The 8,962-nt window shown below is 45.1% G+C and overlaps 1 long non-coding RNA gene across 2 annotated transcripts in view; it reads left to right on the forward strand.

The window, feature by feature from the left end:
* Positions 1-8,738, forward strand: part of LOC108288093 — an 18,244-nt gene extending 9,506 nt beyond the window's left edge. Inside the window, exon 4 of one of the 2 annotated variants that reach the window (XR_005196631.1) lies at positions 8,673-8,738. This is a non-coding gene — a long non-coding RNA (uncharacterized LOC108288093). Of the gene's footprint in view, positions 1-7,495; positions 8,292-8,672 lie in introns of those variants that run through there. The other variant, XR_005196630.1, reaches the window with a different exon arrangement.
* Positions 8,739-8,962: the final 224 nt, after the last annotated feature.

Here is an 8,962-nt window from a genome sequence, read left to right on the forward strand (position 1 = left end):
AAAAAAAAAAAAAAAAAAATCTAATGTGGGCCCTGTGCAGTGGATCACGCCTGTAATCCCAGCACTTTGGGACACCAATAAAAAAAATAAATAATAAGCAATAAAATCTCAATAAGCAATAAGCATCTCAATAAAAAAAGCAATAAAAAAAATTCTTGAATCTTTTGTTACCTTACTTTGCTAATAAACGTGCTTTCCTTAAAAAAAAATTCTTTAACCCTTTAAACGAGACAAAAATTTACATTCTGTACCTTTTTTTTTTTTTGAGATGGAGTCTCGCTCTGTAACCCAGGCTGGAGTGCAGTGGCAAAATCTAGGCTCACTGCAACCTCTGCCTTCCAGATTTAAGCAATTCTCCTTCCTCAGCCTCCCAAGTAGCTGGGACTACAGGCACATACCACCATGCCCAGCTAATTTTTGTATTTTTAGTAGAGATGGGGTTTTATCATATTAGTCAGGCTGATCTTGAACTCCTGACCTCATGATCTGCCCGCCTCAGCCTCCCAAACAGCTGGGATTACAGGTGTGAGCCACTGCGCTGGCTTTTTTTGTTTGTTTCGCTCTTGTGGCCCAGGCTGGAGTGCAGTGGTATGATCTCGGTTCACTGCAACCTCCGCATCCTGGGTTCAAGCAATTCTCCTGCCTTAGGCTCCCAAGTAGCTGGGATTACAGGCTCCTGCCACCACACCTGGCTAATTTTTTGTAAATTTAATAGAGAAGGGGTTTTGCCACATTGGTCAGGCTGGTCTCAGACTCCTGACCTCAGGTGATCCACCTGCCTCAGCCTCCCAAAGTGCTGGGATTATAAGCATGAGCCACCAAGCCCGGCCTTTTTTTTTTTTTGAGATTGAGTTTCACTCTTTTTACCTATACTAGAGTGCAATGACGTGATCTTGGCTCACTGCAACCTCAGTCTCCCGGGTTCAAGCAATTCCCCCGCTTCAGCCTCCCCAGTAGCAGGGATTACAGGTATGGAATACCATGCTCAGTTAATTTTGTATTTTTAGTAGAGATGGGGTTTCTCCATGTTGCTCGGACTGGTCTCAAACTTCTGACCTCAGGTGATCCACTCACCTCGGCCTCTCAAAGTGCTGGGATTACAGGCTTGAGCCACCTCACCTTGCCAGTTTCTTCACTGGGTTACTGGCCTCAGGGTGGAGTCCTTCAAGAAACTTGGCTAGGAAAACACATAGTGTCTAGGGCCAAATAAGCAGGCACAGCTGAAAAAGAAAAACAGATCCCCAAAACTAAGAATCCCATTGTTATACCAGATCCTGGCTTTCAAAAACAGGGAATCAGCCAATCCCTATGGGAGTCCTATCTTTTAGTGTGTGTGGTGGGGGAACATCTCTATACTTCCTAGTTGGCCAAGAGCATGCTCCTCTGATCGAAACATGCAAAGCTGAGTATTTCCCCATAGCTGCCATTAGCCATTCCCAAAAGGATATGTCCTATCTAGTTATTATGCATCAAAGTTCTCTCATAATGTGAAGCAATTTCTGATACCCGCAACAGTCAAAAACATTAGATGACACAATGCAAAACAGAATAAAGCCTTAGATTTTGAGTGGAATCTATCTGCTTTTAATTCCTGGGGTTTCATGAGGAAAACAGGTTTTCTTCCAAAATGGGGTCTACTGTGACTTCTGTCTTTCCCAAGGAGTCCCAGGCTTCCAGAAGTTATCATAGGACCTCTCATGTGTGCATTAAGAATGGCAAGACAGGCTGGGTGCAGTGGCTCATGCCTATAATCCCAGCACTTTTGGAAGCCAAGGCAGGTGAATTGCCTGAGATTAGGAGTTCGAGACCAGCCTGGCCAACATGGTGAACCCCCATCTCTACTGAAAATACAATAATTAGCCAGGCATAGTGGCACATGATTGTAATTCCAGCTATTTGGGAGGCTGAGGCAGGAAAATCACTTGAACCCAAGAGGTGGAGGTTGGAGTGAGCAGAGATTGCATGACTGCACTCTAGCCCGGGCGACAAGAGTAAAACTATGTGTCCAAAAAAAAAAAAAAAATGGCAAGACAAGCCCCTCTCTCTTGGTGTGTGCTTTGACTCCTCTTCTTGCCATGTCTTCTCACAAGACTTTCAGAATTAAGGATTTCTTGGCCAAGATATAAAAGCAAAATTGTCCCATTCCCCAGTGGATCTGGATAAAAACCGGCAACAAAATCAAGTACGACTCCAAAAGGAAACACTGGGGAAGAGCCAAGCTGGGTCTTTAAGGAAATGCACATGAGATGGCGCACGTATTTATGCTCTATCAAATTCATGACCACCTTACCATATCAAGCTGGTAATGGTGACAGAGAATGCCACCACTATCTGGACAGTTGCACATTTTGTTGGGAATATATTTTTTCTCTGTGTTTATGTGCTGTGCACTAGTAGGCTAGGTTTGTAATAAATATGAGAGCTTTTGTTTCAAAAAAAAGTGGCGCGGGGCGCGGTGTCTCATGCCTAGAATCCCAGCACTTTGGGAGACCAAGGTGGGCGGATCACGAGGTCAAGAGATTGAGACCATCCTGGCTAATGTGGTGAAACCCTGTCTCTACTAAGAATACAAAAATTAGCCTGGCATGGTGGCAAGCGCCTGTAGTCCCAGCTGCTTGGGAGGCTAAGGTGGAAGGATCACTTGAACCCGGGAGGTGGAGATTGCAGTGAGCCGAGACTGTGCCACTGCACTCCAGCCTGGCAACACAGCAAGACTCTGTCTCAAAAAACAAACAAACAAAAAAAGTGGCAAGACAAAATGAAGAAAAATAATTCAGTTGACTGAGAAGAGAAAAATTTTTTTTCGAAAAAAGATCCAAGAGAAGAACATAAAACCCTTTTTAAATAGACCTATAGCTTGAATATCCACTTTTAATTAAGCTGAGTTTTAGCCATAGCGCTGTAAAAAAAAAAAAAAACTTTTAAATATCTTATTACCCAACTTTAGCCAGGCCAAACACCTGATATTTCTGGCTTTTCAACTTTATCAAAGGTAATCTTTCAAGTGCTTAGAGAAAGGATTTTTTTTTCTTTGAGATGGAGTCTTACTGTGTCACCCAGGCGGGAGCGCAACGGTGGGATCTTGGCTCACAGCAACCTCCACCTCCCAGGTTAAAGTGATTCTCTTACCTCAGTCTCTTGAGTGCTATCACGCCCAGCTAATTTTTCTCTTTTTAGTAGAGATGGGGTTTCACCATGTTGGCTAGGCTGGCCAGGCTGGTCTCGAACTCCTGGCCTCGTAATCCACCCAACTCGGCCTCCCAAAGTGCTGGAATTACAGGCAGGAGTTACCATGCCTGACCAGAAAGAAATTTTTTTTTTTTTTTGAGACAGAGTCTGTCACCCAGGCTGGAGTGCAGTGGTGTGATCTTGGCTTACTGCAACCTTCGCCTCCTGGATTCAAGTGATTCTCCTGCCGCAGCCTCCCAAGTAGCTGGGACTACAGGTGCGTGCCATTAGGTATGGCTAATTTTTTGTATTTATTTATTTATTTTCTTATATTATTTGCCAACAGCATGCAATTTTTTGTATTTTTAGTAGAGACAGGGTTTCACCTTGTTAGCCAGCCTCGTGATCTGCCTGCCTCAGCCTCCCATAGTGCTGGGATTACAGGCGTGAGCCACGACACCCAGCTTAGAAGGGAAAATTTAAGAAGGGAAGCCAGACATTGTTTGTGGAGGGGAAGAGAATCAACAAATTGTAAAGGTCACACAGGTATCAACCAGAAAATACTCATTCGTAAGCTAGGATTGAACCTGGCCCACTATTGTAAAATGGCAGAGACCAAAAAGAAAGTACCACCATGTGGTTGCAAGGCGTGATGGCTCATGCCTGTAATCCCAGCACTTTCAAAGGCCTAGTCAGGCGGATCATCTGAGGTCAGGAGTTGGAGACCTGCCTGGCCAACATGGCGAAACTCTGTCTCTACTAAAAATACAAAAATTAGACCAGCTGCAGTGGCTCACGCCTGTAATCCCAACACGTTGGGAGGCCAAGGCGGGCAGATCACCTGAGGTCAGGAGTTCGAGACCAGCCTGGCCAACATGCCGAAACCCAGTGTCTACTAAAAATACCAAAATTTAGCCAGGCATAGTGGCGGTCACCTGTAATCCGAGCTACTCAGGAGGCTGAGACAGGAAAGTTGCTTGAACCCAGGAGGCGGAGATTGCAGTGAGCCAAGATTGCACCATTGTACTCCAGTCTAAGCAACAAGAGTGAAACTCCATCTCAAAAAAAAAAAAATTAGCCAGGTGTGGTGCACTGTGCCTGTAGTCCCAGCTACTCAGGAGGCTGAGGCAGGAGAATCACTTGAATCTCAGAGGCGAAGGCTGCAGTGAGCTGAGATTGCACCACTACACTCCAGCCTGGGTGACAGAGTGAGACTCTGTCTCAAAAATAAATAGCTGGGCGCCGTGGCACATGCCTGTAGTCCCAGCTACTCGGGAGGCTGAGGTGGAGGATCTCTTGAGTCCAGGAGTTCTGGGCTGTAGTGCACTATGCCAATCAGGTGTCCGCACTAAGTTTGGCATCAATATGGTGATCTCCTGGGAGCAGGGGACCACCAGGTTGCCTAAGGCGGGGTGAACCAGCCCAGGTCGGAAAAGGAGCAGGTCAAAACTCCCGTGCTGATCAGTAGTGGGATTTCGCCTGTGAATAGCCATTGCACTCCAGCCTGGGCAACGTGGCGAGACCCCGTCTCTTTTAAAATAAATAAATACAAATAAATAAATAAAAATGATTAGCCGGGCATGGTGGCATTCACCTGTAGTCCCAACTACTCGGGAGGCTGAGGAAAATTGCTTGAACCCAAGAGTTGGAGGTTACAGTGAGCTGAGATTGTGCCATTGCAGTCCAGCCTGGGTGACAGAGTGAGACGCCATCTCAAAAAAAAAAAAAAGAAAGAAAATATCAACACGTGGTTCCAAGGTCAAGCTCCCAAGACCTAAAACAAGATAGAGACCTTTTCCAGTTTTGTTTTGTTTTGTTTTCAGAGGAAGTTTGTACCTGACCAGGTTTCTGGGCTGGCTTGTCTGTTAGCTAGCTAAGCCAAACCAAATCTGACAAAGTTGCTCTGCTTAAAAATCAAAACTCAGGCTCTGGGACAGTTGCAGATTTTAGACACCCCTCTGTGGAAAAAGTTGTGAAAACATCATGGATGCTGGCTGGACCATCTGGGTCATAATTGCCTACAGAAAAGGGCTTCTTTCTTAAGGGACCATCTGAAATTGATCTATTCATTGGTTCTTTGTTTCTGATACAGAGACTGCTTGCATTTCTAAGTAATGATTCCTACACTGTGGAAGGGCACATTAGGGCAAGTGTGACCCTTCCACCTACTACTGACAGATCAGACTCTGGCCCCTGTCTCAGGGCCATTTCACTGCTGCTGACTTGCGTTTGGCTTTTAGTATTAGATGCAATTTGCAACAGTGAACTGATACCTTGACTCTACTTCCTTTTTCTTGGTACACATTACAGGAAAGGGGCCCCGATTCAGACTCCAAGAGAGGGTTGTTGGATCTCGAGCAAGAAGGAATTCAGAGAGAGTCCATAGAGTAAAGTGAAAGCAAGTTTATTAAGAAAGTAAAGGAATAAAATAATGGCTACGCTATAGACAGAGCAGCCCCAAGGGCTGCTGGTTGCCCATTTTTTTGGTTGTTTCTTGGTTATATACTAAACAAGGGATGGATTATTTATGTTTCCCCTTTGTAGACCATATAGGGTAACTTCCCAATGTTGCCATGGCATTTGTAAACTGTCATGGCATTGGTGAGAGTGTAGCAGTGAGGGTGACCAGAGGTCACTCTCATTGCCATCTTAGTTTTGGTGGGTTTTAGCCAGCTTCTTTCATTCAACCTGTTTTATCAGCAAGGTCTTTATAACCTGTATCTTGTGCTAACCTGACTGAGCCGTGGACGACATGGTAACCTCTGTGGCCCACATGTACACCTCTGGAGGGCCTTCTGGAATTAGAAAACCTGAAGTAGTTGGCCGGGTGTGGTGGCTCATGCCTGTAATCCCAGCACTTTGGGAGGCCGAGGCAGGCAGATCACAAGGTCAAGAGATTGATACCATCCTGGCCAACATGGTGAAACGCCGTCTCTACTAAAAATACAAAAGTTAGCTCGGTGTGGTGGTGCGCGCCTATAGTCCCAGCTACCCAAGAGGCTGAGGCAGGAGAATTGCTTGAACCCAGAAGGCAGAGGTTGCAGTGAGCCGAGATCCTGCCACTGCACTCCAGCCTGACGCCTGGTGGCAGAGCGAGACTTTGTCTCAAAAAAAAAAAAAAGAAAAAAGTTATGAACAGTGGCCGGGCGCGGTGGCTCACGCCTGTAATCCCAACACTTTGGGAGGCCGAGGCGGGTGGATCACGAGGTCAAGAGATCGAGACCATCCTGGTCAACATGGTGAAACCCCGTCTCTACTAAAAATACAAAAAATTAGCTGGGCATGGTGGCGCATGCCTGTAACCCCAGCTACTCAGGAGGTTGAGGCAGGAGAATTGCCTGAACCCAGGAGGCGGAGGTTACGGTGAGCCGAGATCGCGCCATTGCACTCCAGCCTGGGTAACAAGAGCAAAACTCCGTCTCAAAAAAAAAAAAAAAAGTTATGAACATTGTTTGAGAGAAAACAGCAACAAAAAGAAAACCTGAAGTAATTGGAAGATCATGAAAAGCAGAAAAACTATCAACCCCTGCAGCACCTAACTAACTTAAGACATTCTTGTATTGTTTCTTATTCTGGCCTCAATTGACAAGGCCATTGGACTTTGTAACCGACCTTGGTTAACCTTGTGACTCTACACCCTACAACCCCTTCCCAGCTTTCAAACCTATGACCGCCTCCCAGCTTCCAAAAAACAGCCCTTAGGTGTAACTTCTGTAACTTTCCACTGCCCACCCCAAACTTAACCGTCTGGAAATGTAGCCCAGTAGGTCTCAGCCTTATTTTGCCAGCCCATATTCAAGATGGAGTTGGTCTGTTGGTCTGTTTCAAATGCCTCTGACACACACAACTTAGTAAGGCACCTTAATTTAATGATTAAATGCAGCTGTCCCCAGAAAGAGATTGATGTTTTCTAGGCTGCTACCTGCATAATTGATCAGGATGAAAAAAATGGAAAGTTATGTAAACCCATAAATTTTAATGTTTACAAATTTAAGATTTTTTTCCTGAATAATTCTGAACATAATGTGTCTTTTTCTTTGTTTGTTTTTTATTTTTAATTTTTTTCATTACCTCTAATAATGGCTACAAGCAACATAATATGTCTTTCTGATTAAACTGTATAAAAATGTTTTTCTGTGAAAATACTTTTGTGCCTATTGCATAGAACCCTTTCATATGAAAAGTCTAGGTAAGAATAGGACATGATTTTTAAAATGTCTTGTTGAAGGAGACACGACTGATTTTGTAACAGAGAGGGGAAAAAAACAAAATCCAGGCACCTGGGGAAATGGGATGGGGAAGAGTGTTAATGGTCTTTGTTTTTCAGAACAAAGCCTTCCCTCTTCCTAAAAGAAAACTCCATGTACTGCCTTTTCAAGCTGCTGTGAATGCTTTGAATTCACACTGACTGCTGAGCTTATGCTCCACCTGACCACACTGCCTAGGAGGGAGGGGGTGACCTGCCACCTGCACTTTCCTGCAGAATGCCTACAGATGCTGTCCATACTCATGAAGCTGATGTCATAGATAAATAAAACTGTTTGGAACTGACTGTCTCAGGCAGTGCCTCTGAAACCAAGGACTGAACTGCCTTATTTGGACTAGACTGAGCACCTGCAGTGAGAGGGCCCACAGTAAAAGGCCACAGATTGTTGATGGGAGACTTAAGCTTGTTCTATGCAACTCCACTGGTGAAGACTCTTGGAATCTTGCAGCTGTTATTCCCCATACTTTGCCCACATGCCTTTTCCCTTTGCAGACTTTGTTTTGTATCGTTTCATTGTAATAAATCTTAGTTTTGAGTATGCCTATGTGCAGAGTATTGTCAGTCCTTTTACTGGATAATCAAAACTGGGAATGGTCTTGGGGTCCTAAACACAGAGGTGTACTTGGCTACTGCAGCTATGCAGCTTCAAAGAAAACTGCTTAAAACTATACACAGAAAAAGGAAGTCTTGCTCACTGGGCAGAGTTGTGAGTTATGGTGCTTGCTCTAAAAGTGCCTTCCAAAATGTACCTTGTTATATTTTCATTGACTGATGACATTAGCCAATGAGTAGGCATTACAGTCTGGTGCCTGTAGCAGAAAAGCTGGATGATCAAGTCTCAAGCTTTGTGGGGACAAACATGGCAACAAATTGCATGAGACCATGTCCTCCATTCATGCCCCATGTGGGTGCCTGTGGAAAAAAGTCCTTTGGGAATAAATATCAATGGAATCAACGAGCTGATTTGACCTGAGCTTCCCAGGTAAGGATCATAGCCACCTGGACACACCATTGCACAGGGCATGGCAATCCATCTACAAGTCAAGACTGGGCCCACAAATTAGCTCTCAAAATTCTAGGACATGAGGCCAAGGGAGCCTACCACATGTGCCTGAACTGCTAACTACACAGTTGATTAGCAGAGGGAACACAGGGACTCATAGTCAGGGCACTGGACCTGGCCAGTCTTGGGAAATCAGCTGTGTAATTAACCCTCTTCATTCTTCCCTGCTTCCAGGTCTCCTGCGGGAAACTGGGCCACTGGAATTTGTGAGCAGCAAAGAAGAGCCAGGGAGGCCAGGTATGGTGGCTCATGCCTGTAACCCTAGCACTCTGGGAAGGGAAGGCAAGCAGATCATGAGGTCAGGAGTTCAAGATCAGCCTGACCAACATGGCAAAACCCTGTCTCTACTAAAAATACAAAAATTATCTGGGCATGGTGGTGTGCACCTGTAATCCCAGCTACCCAGGAGGCTGAGGCAGGAGAATTGCTTGAAACAGGGAGGCGGAGGTTGCAGTGAGCTAAGA

Source organism: Cebus imitator, unplaced genomic scaffold (assembly GCF_001604975.1).
Source record: "Cebus imitator isolate Cc_AM_T3 unplaced genomic scaffold, Cebus_imitator-1.0 Scaffold364, whole genome shotgun sequence".
NCBI classification, from domain to species: domain Eukaryota; kingdom Metazoa; phylum Chordata; class Mammalia; order Primates; family Cebidae; genus Cebus; species Cebus imitator.